This window comes from Mytilus edulis, chromosome 10 (genome assembly GCF_963676685.1).
Source record: "Mytilus edulis chromosome 10, xbMytEdul2.2, whole genome shotgun sequence".
NCBI lineage: Eukaryota > Metazoa > Mollusca > Bivalvia > Mytilida > Mytilidae > Mytilus > Mytilus edulis.
Window position 1 is genome coordinate 76,120,637 of NC_092353.1, and position 14,458 is coordinate 76,135,094.

At 30.5% G+C, this 14,458-nt stretch overlaps 1 protein-coding gene across 1 annotated transcript in view; it reads right to left on the reverse strand.

Moving 5' to 3' along the window:
• Window positions 1–13,895, reverse strand: part of LOC139491869 (proto-oncogene tyrosine-protein kinase ROS-like) — a 108,089-nt gene extending 94,194 nt beyond the window's left edge. Inside the window, exons 1-3 of the mRNA XM_071279783.1 lie at window positions 13,841–13,895; window positions 6,391–6,456; window positions 134–172 (exon numbers count right to left, since the gene is read on the reverse strand). The gene's annotated coding sequence lies outside the window, so the exon portion shown is untranslated. The remainder of the gene's footprint in view (window positions 1–133; window positions 173–6,390; window positions 6,457–13,840) is intronic.
• Between the last annotated feature and the right edge of the window lie 563 nt (window positions 13,896–14,458).

Here is a 14,458-nt window from a genome sequence, read left to right on the forward strand (position 1 = left end):
CACAATCAGTCCATAAAGGTCAAAAAGCTTAAACTATAACAAAAGACAGCCACAGACAAGATTCCGGACATATGATTGGTCTAACCAGTTTTAGATTATTTAACTCCTCCCACTTTTTAAATAATTTTCTTACCTCTGTCTGTTGTAAACTTCTAGCAGAACTGGTCCCATCCTGTTAATATAAAATATACTTCATCAATATTCAGGTATTTTTGTGAAAATTGGGATTTGGACCTAAAAAATAATGCAATCTGCTTCAATACAGATCCTAAGTATCCCTTTAGCTTAAAAGGATTTGACAACACTCAGTTTTATTTTCTGTTATGGCAATTTTAACGTTGGCCAATGAAATTTCTGCCTCCAAATTCTGAAGGTGTGTTTCAATACAACAAAACCAGAGGATCCAAAAAGGTCTTTAAAAAAGAAAGTAGAACAGAATGTTATAAGCAGAGATCTAAATTTTTTTAGATATGAAATAATGCTGTAACTTTTTGCCTTATTAAGAAGAACTGCAATACCATGACAACTGCTGCCACAAATCCACCTCGACCTGCCCAGTACCAAATTACATCATAAAAACAATGAAATGTCATAAATGGAACATTTTCTGTAAATTGTTCAAAACAATTCTGGAATCATTATTTTTCAAAAAAATGTATCAGAATTTGTCTGATAATTGTGTTATAACATGAGCAACATGACGGGTGTGGAGTACGATCTGCTTACCATTCCAGAACACCTGAGATCACCCCTGGTTTTTGGTGGGGTTCGTGTTGCTTATTCTTTAGTTTTCTATGTTGTGTCATGTGTGTTATTGTTTGTCTGTTTGTCTTTTTCATTTTTAGCCATGCCTTGTCAGTTTATTTTAGATTATGAGTTTGACTGTCCCTCTGGTATCTTTACTCCCTCTTTAACACATTTTTCAACAGATAGATATAGAAAATGTGGTAATGAGTGCCAACGTTTACTATTATTACCTATTTAAATTTCACAGAATTATAGGGCCATTTATAGTGACCCTTTATGAACCTTAATTACTCTGTTACATGTAAGAGTTGACTACTTTATTGCTTCGTTAATCTTTAAATAAGCTGAAAATGTATCTAGAAATAGTTGGATCATTGCAACTTACTGAACATATACCAAATAATTTGGCAACAGGGGGAACCTTCTGTACATTGTAAAGAAACTATCATTTGTACATAAAACCAGTGGCGTAGCTAGGTCATTTTTACGTGTACGCCCGAACCTCGGTAAGGGGTCTGAATGCCCAAGCGGTTCTAGGCCCAAAAAAAATGCTGGAAGTTGATTAGCAGGGACAAGCCTCCGAAAGTTTTAGAGTAATAGAGAATGTCATAAAATTCCTGTCAAAACTCATCAATAACAACATTTTTTAGATTCAATATAATTTATTTTTTATGTTTAATCTATTTTTGTGTTTAAAATCTATTTAGAATGAATCTAATGACGATCATTGGTTTAATTTCGAGCAAACGTCAAAACCAGTTACCTTAAAATTGAGAATGGAAATGGGGAATGTGCCAAAGAGACAACAACCCGACCATAGAAAAAAACAACAGCAGAAGGTCACCAACAGGTCTTCAATGTAGCGAGAAATTCCCGCACCTGGAGGCGTCCTTCAGCTGGCCCCTAAACAAATATATACTACTTAAACTATGATTAAAGGGAGCCGTGGTTAATCCATTGTGGTGACGTCAGCCTATTCATTTACCGAAGCAGTATGCGTGGTCTTTCATTTAGGATTATTTTACTTTATGAAAACAAGATGGATCAATCTCAGAAAAGTGTTCTCGACTTCTTTTGTATAATGTTTGCATCTGAAATTGAACCTAGCAGAGCGATGGCTTCTGCATTTGTCGATCTGATGTTGCAACGTAACCAGATCTTACAAGTATTTGAAAGCTTGCAATATGTTACTAAACGGTGACCATATCGTCTGACTTAAATCGCGCAAAAACTAAAAAAGGAACGAAAAAAAATGGTTTCTGAAATTAACCATGAAAAAAAAAACACGTCAAGGAAGTTTAAGTGAATTCGACGAAGGTTTAACAAAGTCATTGATATGTAATAAATTTAACAATAGACTGTAAATGCAAAAAAAATAATTAAAAAATATAAAATACGGGAAAACTCATCATATATAATTTCGTCATTTGCTCTGGATACTCGTTTGAGCATAAACAGTTTTTGTCCAGCTACCATAAAATTTCACAAATGTTTGACAAAGTTATTTATATCTTAAAACTAAAACAACGTAATGAACCTGCATGTACATAGTTATAACATTGGCACTGCCGACGAAATTTACGATCAAAATACATTGTAGCTCGCTTTCGCGACATAAATGTCAATGGCTCGACAAAAACTGAAAACCACATATCGAATCTTACCTCATAATGAATTGCTTTAAAAAATCAAGGAGAAAGAGTATAGAATTCGCGTTTAAGAATTAATTTGACAGAAATAATATGAAACTAATCTTCGTCAATTTTATTCGCAATTACAAGCCATTGAAGAAAGAATTAGAAGGTTGATGTACTGTTAACCAATTCTTTTATTTTTATTTATATGAAAATATTTTTTTTTTACCAAATTCAAGTGTACGCCCGGGCATTTTGACGTAAACGTAGCTACGCGCATGAAAACACAATTCTCCATTAATTGTGAAATTAATAATGAAAATGATTCTCTTGAGTTAACAGATATATCCAAGTAATAACTATTCTGTATGGCAACAATCCAGCCAAGGATAGGACCAAGGAGGGACATATCATACAAAAGTTATATTCTTAGTACTGGTTATATCCTTTCAAAATGAATAAATTAACTGTTAGTTATTCTGAGTACTCTAAGATAAATATCTATTGTGTCTATTGTCTTATATTTTAGATGTGATTTGTTTCAGTCTGATAAATCAAGGCAATTCCAACTGGTCTTTAAAGTTGTTCTTATTAAAAGTTGTTACACCACTGTCCCAGGTTAGGGGGACCCTTTGAAGCATTAGCACAAACAAATATCCATCATTCCTTATGTGCCAGTCCCAAGTCAAAATATAACAAAGAAGATGTGGTTTGATTGGGAATGATACAAATCTCCACAAGAGACCAAATAACACAGATGTTAACAACTGTATGGCCTTCAACAATGAGCAAAGTCCCCTGCAATTGAATGGTGTAGTTGGTTGCTGTCAGTAAATTGACTTGTAACTAATTGTAGTTTAGGATTTTGCTCATTCAGATGAAGGCTGTATCGCTCATTTGCTAAATTTTTTACATACATAAGGCCATTAGTTTTCTCGTTTGAATTGTTTTACATTGTCTTATCAGGGCCTTTTATAGCTGACTATGCGGTATGGGCTTTGCTCATTGTTGAAGGCCGTACGGTGACCTATAGTTGTTAATGTCTGTGTCATTTTGGTCTTTTGTGGATAGTTGTCTCTTGGCAATCATACCACATCTTCTTTTTTATAACATCCACACCATCAGATTTTGATGAATAGTTGCCTCTGACAAAGGCAATCATACCACATCTTCTTTTTTTATATAAACTTGCTGCAGATGAATTAGGGGTGGCAGGGGCCTCAACCCTTTATGAAGCTACAAATATTGGTAATGCATTAACCATTAAAACCAGCTTTTAATTGAAAAATAAAGAAAAATAGCAATGTCAGCAGTATTTATCTTCCTCGGAAGTGATTATATAATTTTCCATTAACTGTAATGATAACCAATTTAAAACCAAACCTAAGAATTAATTCCTCTCGTTAGAGATTTAATTCGACAAGGAGTTCAATAACGTCAAACTGAAAATGAAGTTGTAATTAACAATATTTATAATGAATCATGTTTCAACAAATTGTTCAAAAACTAAAATTTTCTAAATGTATAAATTGTATTAAACTCTTCAAACTTCATAAATACATCTCCATTAGAAAACAATTTCTACTTAATAGCTGAAATAAACCAAATTTTCATGATTAATAATTTACATTTTTACTATGAAAATATGAAGATGTGGTATGATTGCCAATGAGACAACTCTCCACCAGGGACCAAATGACGTGAAAGTAATAGCCACTATTTAAAGGTATTTTTTTTTGTCATTTGATAAAAGAATTTCAAAATATAAAATACCATTGTCTGGGGAAATCTATAAAAAAAAGTTATAATACAATGAAACAAATAGAGCAGACCTTTGTAAATAACCTTGACACCACTGTCCCTTAGTAGATTAGTTTAATTTTAATCATTGGTTTTATTAATCCCTTAACATATAAAAATATACATATATATTATATATACGACTGATGGAAATTACATTAAAACAAGAATGTGTCCAAAGTACACGGATGCCCCACTGGCACTATAATTTTCCATGTTCCATGGACGGTGAAATTGGGTCAAAAGTCTAATTTGGCTTTAAAATTAAAATGGTCATATCATAAGCATCAAGTGTACTAAGTGTCAAGTTGTTTGGACTTCAGCTTCATCAAAAACTACCTTGACCAAAATCTTTAACCTGAAACTCCCACTTTCATTTTCTATGTTCAGTTAATTGACCGTCAAATTGGGGTCAAAAGTCTAATTTGGCTTTAAAATTAGAAAGATCATATCATAAGCAACAAGTGTACTAAGTTTCAAGTTAATTGGACTTCAGCTTCATCAAAAACTACCTTGACCAAAAACTTTAACCTGCGGACGAACGAACGAACGGACGAACGAACAGACGAAAGCGAACGGAACCACAGACCAGAAAACATAATGCCCCTCTACTATCGTAAGTGGGGATTAAAAAAACAAGCAACTATAATTTTTTTTGTAGGACAGATTAGGGGATAACTTTGTTATACAAAAATTTAAACATATACAGATTTGTAATTAAAGAGGAGACCATCATTTGAAAAGGACACCAACATGACCAAGGGACATAAGTTCATTACATTCAACTGATATTTGTGGTTTTAATAATATAGTTTCGTAAATGCAGATTTACACATCTGAAGAAGAATTTAATGAAAAAAACATCAATCAAAAATGTTATTTTAGGACAGATTAGAGGATACACTATGTTGTCTACTAAAAGAAAAAAAATATATAGATTTTTAATTTAAAATTGAGACAATCATATATAAAAAGGACAACGAAGGGCCTAGGTGCATTAGTTCAACAGTAATTTGTGGTTTTATCAATCATGAATATGGGTATTAATGCATTTCTGAATATCTGAAGAAAAATGAAATGAAAGAAGCAATCAATCATAGAAGCCTATAAAATTCCTTTAGTACAAAATATGGATTGATCTTATGATCACAAAATGTAAATAATTCAAAATTGCTCAGTAGGGAAAAGTTAAAAATGATTAAAAGGAACTATAATTTCAAAAATAAGGCAATCCATTTAAACTGTTGAAGATGAGATGGTCCCAAGACTTGTTAATTATATTGTAATTCCTGATTGTATTCATCCCTCAACATAGATAAGTACATTTTGTATATAGGTAAATGAAGTTAAGGTTTAAAAAAATATAAAGATATGCTAATTAAAACACATTTCAGTGCAAATAAGGAATCAATCTTCTAAAAAAAAAAGAAAAAAAATATTGCTCCACAGAGAACATTGAAATAAAAATATGGAATTGTAATTTAAAAATCAGGCTTAAGACAGAAAAGAGAGAAAGGAAGATAAAGATACAAAAAGGACTTGTCAAACTAGAACATTGAAAAATGTGAGATAGAAAGGGAGTGCAAAGAATAAACACTCATTAGTCTTTCTGAAAAAGTGCATACTACCCCCATAAACATTAGTATTATTACCATTATATATATCTTCTTTATGAGGCAAATGAACAATACTTTTAACATGTTCATATCATATAATGTATCTCATGTTTATAGATTGTAACATTCAGTAATTCATTGCACATTTGGAATCAAAGCATGAAACAAAATTAAAGGTGTGTTTGAATACTTATTTTACCATTAGCCATACAAAATAACATGCTCATCTTTTTTCAAATTTAATATTCTTTCTCAAAATCAAAGTGCTCTAACACTAAAATATTGTTTACTCCTTTACAAAAATATTTAACATTGTTTTTTCTCTTTTAAAATGCATAAAAAAAATTAAAAGATGCATTTTGTATGTCACTTTTCACTTAGATGCATCTTTTTCAAGTTCTTTGTTGCATTCTTTAAAATATAATAACACATACATAAAAGTACAAGAATGACTTTGAAGTGGTTGTAACTTAAAAGACTATTACCAACTGGCAAATTCTAATTATGAAATGAATTAATTGGCAACAGAATATTTTGTACTTTTCATTCTTTATTTTATGTGCTTTTAATTTAACATGCAAATGATCTCTTACCTTTCTACAAACTGCCTGACAGCTGGAATTTACAGCAGTTGTATAACTATCACATCCTGAGTTACACTGTAAGAAAAGGAAAATATACAATTAGGAATTATAAAACTACACTTGACATATGGAAAATATATCACTTTAAAAAGAAAACCAAAAGCATAAAGAATTGTTATCGGAACTCAACAACAAAGATTACCTTGATTATAAGGTTTCACTGTTCTGTTTATGTTTATCTAATTTTGTTTCTCACAAACCAACAGCCAAAATTGTATATAAAGGTTACTCTTGGTACCAGATAAAAACTGACCCTATATTAGGGAGGTGACCTTTGAATTGAAGTTCAATATGCCAAGGTATTATTACAGAGGGATAATCAGAGGGTGACCTATATAGAAGTAACCTTTATAGAAGGTTTGACTTAATTTCTATTTCATTCATGCTTATTGAAATCAATGTTTCACTGTACATAAGATCAAGGTTGCCAGGATCTAGTTATCCTCTAAGAATATATTTGTTGTACAAATTCATCCCTTACTTAATCAATGATTAAAGGTATTGTCGCATCTGTATAATCACATGTAAATCTAGTAATCAAAGTAATCGATTCAATGAAAGTGACAAGATTAATCAATAATCACTAATAAACAAACATGTTTAAAGTCATCTCAGTTCAGTTTGATTACAGTTAGTCAATATCATAAATACATCAAAGCACCAATATAAACAATTACACAATCTTTCCTACAGCGTTTTTATGTCTTTGATGTTGAAAACAACAGATAAGATCTGGGATATGTTTGTTAATCTGGTAATACTTGTCTCTTTGTTTCTGTATATAGATCTTAAGATAAGCACTCGTTAGCATCAGCATTATTTACAGAAACTGAAAGGGTTATAGAATAGTTGATTGTACATATCTATATAGTGATAGATACCAATAATTCTGTATGTGGGTAAAATGTTAAGGCCAAATAAAAATATATGTGTGGTTCCAGTGACCCTACCTCCCCTACTTTTTTGTCTTGAAATTAGCCTACCCTAAAGATTTTATCGTCATTTTTCATTAAGCACTGTTAAAGTCAGAATGATGCTCCCATAGACTCAATGTAAAAAAAACATATTTAAAAATTTTAAAAAATCCCTACCTACCCTAACTTTTTGTCAGATGTAACTGGAACCACACATACTATTTTATTTGGCCTAATCGATTGTTTTGTTTCAGCACTCTTTGCTTTATCATGGCATCCAGATTTTTTTTATTTCATGGGAGAAGTTGGATTACCTGAAGAGAGCCACTGACCTTTAAGGTGGTACCCAACACTTTAACTAAAATTAAATTTGGCTGATTTACTTTTCTTAAAATTTTGACAAAGTATTTACTTTGACCCTTTTACAAAAATATAAAAATTTCGAAAAATTGAACCAACCGTTTTATCAGAAAAATTACACTGGTTATATGGCAGTTTGACAAACACTTATTGTGATAATTGAGAAGCTTAATATTCCCTTAACAACACAACATAATTAAAACGTTTAGCTGATTTTACAGAGTTATCCCCCTTTAGTGTTAGGTACCACTTTAATAGGAAAACTGACAATCACGGATTGGAATCAATGCAGTAACCATAAGCCAGTCTACATTAACAGGCTATAGTGAGTCCTGGTGCACTTCTTACACCACTTAGCCAATGAAGCACCCATGAGTGAAAAAGTTAGGACTAGGATGTTTTAAGAAAAAAATATTTGTTAATTCAAACATTGCTGAGGAATTATTTTTGCCCAGAATTAATATTTTGAGAGGATACCTTTATCATGTATCAAAATTACCCCCACATATACTTAAGATTTAGGAGTAGCGTGAGTGGCAAGAAAATGGTCACTATCAACTATTTTGTATAAAATTGACAAGACATGATGATAACTTGTGTAGATTCCTGAAGACTTAAACCTGTTCTAAGATGTTTGACATTTTGTATAATGGTGCTTGAGATCTTAGTATTGATTCAAGTCAAGTTCTATGTCTTAGGCTGTCAGGGTTACACTTTATGTCTACAAAGTAGGTGGAATTTTAATATTACTTCAAAGACTTGATTTGTATATCTTTGAGCATAAAACCATGCTTTACATCAATTCAATCACAAAGTTGGTAGAAATCAACACATTTGTCCAAATTTTAAAAGGTTAGTAACAAATTAACAGAATGAGCTTCAGGATATTTTGCATAGCTTGCAAATAAAGTCACTGAATTATTCATAAGTTTATTTAGAAGGTTAAGTTCAATGACCTTCAAATTCTTATTCAACTCCACCTAATTTTTAGACCTAAATCTAACGCTTGACCTTAAGTCTAAAAACATAGTATAAATGTACTTGGCTTAGGATCAATACCAGTTCTTAAGCACCATCTGACAAAATGTCAAACATCAGAGAACCTATTCTAAGTCTTCAGGAATCTACACAAGATATCATCGCTAATTTCTGTCAATATCTTCAACAGATTATGACAGAAAGATGAACTGATCAGAAAATGTTCTTAATATATATATATTTATATATACCTGGTCATTAGATTCTAATATCTTTTTTATTATGTATAATAAAAACTAATAAACAAAAAAGTTTGGGGTTTTTTATATATCTGAAACATAATATATTGATGTGTTAGTGTACTGTTTGCAAATTATATTTAAAATTTATAATTCATCAGAAATTTAGGAAAAAAAACAGAAAATGAAATTTAAATTTATTTATGAAATGGTTATCAATATATCATGATTCTGATCTCATAACTGTTGCTGATGCTTATTAATAGATCTATAAAATCTATCATGGAATCTAAAATTATTATCTATTTTACATGGAAATTACAGTAATATTACAGGATTGTCTTATTTGTATAGATATGGTTCTTAATAAAAAAAATCATGTACAATTGTTCTAGTTTCTATTCACAGAAAAGAGAATAATAAAGTTCTAAAGTATAAAGAATAGAGAATAATTGGGTGTGAAAATATAAAGAATATTGGTTACAAAATTATACTAATATAGCCATAAAAGTCGAATATAAATGCAGTAATGAAGACCAAGCCCCCCCACCCTTTCCAACCACCAAACTGACACTCATACATATTTGTGTCATATGTAGGTACCTGCTGTTTTCACATCCATCATCTCAATGACCATTATCAATCAAATAATCCTGCTATTTCTCAAGGAACTGCGTTTTAAAGGTCAAATTAGCATGTGGCAAGGTCAAACACTGGTTTTGAAGTGTACTTTACCCATCAATATTTAATGGTAGTGTTATTTAGTAAGATCTGTGTTGTTTGAATTTTTAACATTTGTTTTAGAAACAATTGCTGTTTTTGCTTTTTCCCTAACAATAATATGTTCTTTGTCATCCCTATTTATATTCAAATTATCACAAACCAGAAAAAAAATGTCTGACAGTTTAAAATAGTGGTGAAACATTACAACTAATGTCAGATAAACTCATGTCAGATAAACTCATGCCTAAATATGAAGTTATTCTGTTGAGAAGTACTTATTATTTAAGTTTCTGATGAAAGTCTTAATTTTTTATATAGATATTATTCAACATATTGAAAATTCGCAAGTATCAGAAAACTGGAAGTAGGAGTCTGACAGATCACAAATGTCCCTGTACCTTACAAGTTATCACTGTTGACTTAACATGAAGGTCATCTATTTAGTAATACCTGAGAAAAAGTATAGGACATAGTTGTTTGATGAAGGTACAGACTAACAGATGGACAGACTAGGTGAAAACATTATAGCCCCACATGTAAGAGAGGGTTTATAAAATAACCATGAATTTTCATGAAAACAGGTGTAATTAATTAAAGACTTGGTAATATTGATAAATAATAAATGTAGTACTAACAAATCTTTATTTCAATTAATATTATGTGAAAATATTTTTTGCCTTTTTTTTTTGGAAATTTAGACAGACAATGACAGAATCGTTTTTGAATCTAACTTTCATATATATCCAAAAATTTATTTTTACAAAACAAAATAACAAATTTGGTTTGTTATCATATTTAAAAATTTTGCTAAAGATCATGTATGAAATATTTGCCACTGTACATTAAGCATCAATCAATCTACTAAATGTCAACAACACATCTTGTTCTTTAATCAAGATAAAAGACTCCTGCCACACAAAGTGATGTCTCAGTTTGGTCAAGTATTTATTTACCTACTGTGTTAACTGTCCATTACCTTTGACCTTATAACTCAGCCTCTGACTTTATCAATCATATTCTGACCTTATCAATCAAATTCTTCTCTTAATTCTCAGTCAAGTGATATATTTGTGTTTCTGGTTGGTCAGTTGTAATAATATCAACAAGTTGCTTTCTGAATAATTAACATATTTTGTATTTGTAAAAATAATTAAAATCTGTTTATTTTTGTTGTCTTCTCAGCAGTACCAGATGAGGACTTTGTACTTATAAAGTACTCAACATGTGTTTGTGTGTACAGTTGATTAACAAAACAAGAAACTAAACTATCTAGTATTCTCATGATTCTTAGTAACCTCAAACTCTTTTTTTTTATTCTTTTTTCTTATTTATGAACACCTGACATACATTTCGGCATTTAAAAAATTAACTTTTTTTTTTTAATCACAGAATTTTTTTGTCAAGAATTCTGTCTTTGACAAAATTCTGTAATTCAAAGATGAAATCCAAACCCTTTAAACCTGAAAAAAGACCCAAGGCACCTTAAAGTCTGATTCATTTTAGTGACACTAGTTGTCTGTTTTTTCAACTAGTTGCAAATATTTCATGAAATTCATACTTGATGGAAAATAGGTGTTTTCTACATTAGGATGAAAAGGAGGAATCTGAAATGCCACTGGAAAATATGAGATTTTGGATAGGGGAGAATGTAACCATAAACTGAATCTTTCAAAAGACTGAAGACCCATTGGTGGCCTTCATAAAAAAAAAATGTATCATCTAATTTAATTTACTAGTCAAGATAATATGTCCCAAATAAATATACTTTAATATCTATAGGTATAGTTATAACATTTACTCTGGTGGTTAATATCATTTAATTGATATTCAAAGAACATTATTTGATCACTTAAATAAACATGATAAAGATTATTCCATTCATAATTCTATTTGTAAACAGTTGATACATGCACTATTTCTAAAATGTATTATCCCCATAAATAACCAACTTATTTTATTTATCATTTTTGACATTTTTAACATTTTTCCTCCCACAAAACCATAAACAATAAAATTTCAATTAATTTGAATTTAAAGTACAATAAAGAGTATAAAGTAAGAGTCTTGCTCCGGCCCTCTTGCTCACTGTTAAAAATCATACAGAGACCTACATGTATGTTTGGTATTTGTCTAATTGGCAATCATACAACATATTCTTCTATCCCAAGTTCAAGGCCAAAATTAATATAATAATAAAAAGTTCTTGCCTAAATGCCTACCCTTATATATTTTTTGGTATTTTTGGTATTAAAAAAAAAAAGATAAATCTTATCTACATTAAATCTCTAAAATCACTCATTTCAAAATAACTTTTTTATTCAAATTAAAAAAAAAACCATGCTGACTTGCCACTACCTGCCCTACTTTGTAAAGGAGGAAAACCCTCATTACAATTTTTTTGGTATAACCTTATCAAAGTTCATTGTTGAAATCAAAATTGTTCATCTAAAATTCTGGAGTAAATCTAAAACTCTGGATCTAGAGTAAATCTAAAACTCTGGAGTAAATCTAAAACTCTGGAGTAAATCTAAAACTCTAGAGTAAATCTAAAACTCTGGAGTAAATCTTGAGTAGTATACTAAGATTATCACAGCACAAATTTTTATTGTTAAATCTTACAATTTTCAAAATTTACATCTTGAAAGAAAAAAGCAGTTAAAACTGTCAGAATTTAAAATAATATGATCCCAAAATCAACATCAACATTCATCATTCCGTAACAATTATCTTGTCTAATCAAATGTTACTTCAAATATCTTGACTTTCAATTAAATTATCGTTTCAAGGTTTGCTATAAACTCAATGAAGTAGAGAAGTTTTCAAATCATTCAGAACCAAAATGCCTCCCTGGGAAATGTCAAAATCAACGAGCTTCAAATTAAAACTCAATTGTATAATGTATAAACATCCACATTTACATCCGATTACGTAGTTCTTTTTCGATTTGATTACATTCCATCGCAATTTATATCGAAGCTAAAAAAACAACTATAAAAAGTCATTTGTTTAATTGAATAATTTAAATAATCTGTCATAATCTATCAATGATTTGTGTTCAAGATGATGATAATGTAGATGTTTTTTAGGAAGAAGGAAATATGATTTTGCATCAGTTAATACTGTTTTCTATGGTATCAATTTCTGCTATTACGAAATCATGTGTAAATCTGTCCATTCGTACATAATAAGTACAGAAATCTCAGGAAGTTTGTCTACGGTACTGCTAAAACGGGAAAATGACTTTAGTAGTTATTTCCGCCAAATAAAATTAGAAGGAGAGATACAGGACGTTGCAATTTGTTTACTCAAGAATCCCAGACTTTTTACAACTGTTGATATAAATAATATATGTCATATAAATCAGTCCCCAATAATGGAACTTTTAGTTCTAAAAAGGCAATTACTTCCAGCTTTGGTAGGACTTTTGATTAGATCTTTTTGTTTTTGTTTTGTTCTTATTTCCACTTTGCAACATTTGTTTGTACATACAATTTAATCATTAGAGCTTTTCTTAATACAGGATGCTAACAAATTTGGCTCCCTTTTAAAAAAAAGTCAATATGAAAGCAGGCAAGAAGTCCTTGAAAATATACACTATATTGTATTTTCCCATTGGTCCATTAATATTGATGTAACAGGCTTTTTCAGTAAAGTATGTCCACATTTGTACATCAAAAGTTCTAGGACCTTTTTTTTATTGATGCAATAAAATTTGCTTGTCAAAAAATGTGCATTGTTTTAATTAAAAGTTCATCAATTTGGAATGCTGTTAATTTATTTTGTTAAAATTCTTTACAGATACAAATCTAAGTCTCTTTTACCAAGCTTGATATAAAAAGAGTATCCTTTTCACAGACAGCTGTGTAGTATACAGTTTACAAGTTAACCTGTTGAATTTGTAAGTTACACCAATGAATTAAGGCATTGTATCAAACAAGGCTTTGTAAAGTAACACTTGCTTATAGTATATAGATACAAATCCTTGTATCAAACATAGTGTAAACAATGGTTTTAGTTTTTACCACATTAAAGATTAAAATTTTCTTCAGTAATTTGAAATCCTGCATTTGTCATGCTTTACCAATTAACGTAAGGCTAAATTTTGCAACAACCATAATATCTTGGAAGATACACCCAATTAGGCTATCACCCTTATATTAGGTGTATGTAATCAGTAAAACTTACCTGATACAGTTTACAATCTTTATTACAAAATAGATCCTCTCCAATCACACCTCTCACCTGTAAAATACAAATATAGTCAGTTATTATTTTTTCTTACTTATTTAAGACTAAATTTCGATATGCCCTTTAAAATATCCAATTTTCCAGAATCTACTTCCCTAATCTTACAATGTACACATCCTTCTACTGTCTCTAATCATCCTGAACATGTGAGAAATATTTGTCACTGGACAATAAGCATCAATCAATTAACTATCTATCTTTAAATAAAATTGAGAATGAAAATGGAGAATGTGTCAAAGAGACAACAACCTGACCATACATGTAGAGCAGACAACAGCTGAAGGCCAACAATTGGTCTTCAATACAGCGAGAAACTACCGCACCTGGGGGGCGTCCTTCAGCTGGCCCATACACAAATATGTATACTAGCTCAGCGATAATGGATGTCATACTAAACTCTGAATTATACACTAGAAACTAAAATTAAAATGGTACAAGACTAACTAAAGGCCAGAGGCTCCTGACTTGGGACAGACGCAAAAAAGCGGTTGGGTTAAACATGTTTTTTGAGATCTCAACCCTCAACCTATACCTCTAGCCAATGTAGATCTTTAA